The 431-nt window shown below is 49.7% G+C and overlaps 1 protein-coding gene across 1 annotated transcript in view; it reads left to right on the plus strand.

The window, feature by feature from the left end:
• IDS (iduronate 2-sulfatase) overlaps positions 1-431 on the plus strand; it is a gene marked incomplete at its 5' end in the record, with an annotated part of 19,156 nt that overhangs the window by 7,472 nt on the left and 11,253 nt on the right. The gene's annotated exons all lie outside the window — the stretch shown is intronic.

Consider the following 431-nt stretch of genomic DNA (forward strand, 5'->3'; position numbering starts at 1 on the left):
AAAATCCCATGGACTGAGGAGCCTTGTGGGCTACAGTCCATGGCGTCACAAAGAGTCAGACACGACTGAGCGACCTCACTTCACTTCACTTCAGAGTTTGCGAGGCTGAGGGGTCAGTTTCTGTGTACATGGTCATCTCCTGGGACTCATAAGGATATGTGAAGGAGACAGAAAAGAATAGTAAGAGGCATATCCATCCACTGTGATCTGTGCCCAAAAGTGAAAACTGATTTGGTGATTTGCCCCGAAAGTGGGAATTTGGCTGTGGCTGTGGAAGGCACTAGTGGTGAAGAACCTGCCTGCCGATACAGGAGACATAAGAGATGCAGTTTCAATTCCTAGGTCGGGAAGATCCCCTGGAGAAGGGAAATGGCAACCCACTCCAGTATTCTTTCCTGGAGAATCCATGGACAGAGGAGCCTGGAGGCTCT

Source organism: Bison bison, unplaced genomic scaffold (assembly GCF_000754665.1).
Source record: "Bison bison bison isolate TAMUID 2011002044 unplaced genomic scaffold, Bison_UMD1.0 scf7180017864360, whole genome shotgun sequence".
Taxonomy (NCBI): Eukaryota; Metazoa; Chordata; class Mammalia; order Artiodactyla; family Bovidae; genus Bison; species Bison bison.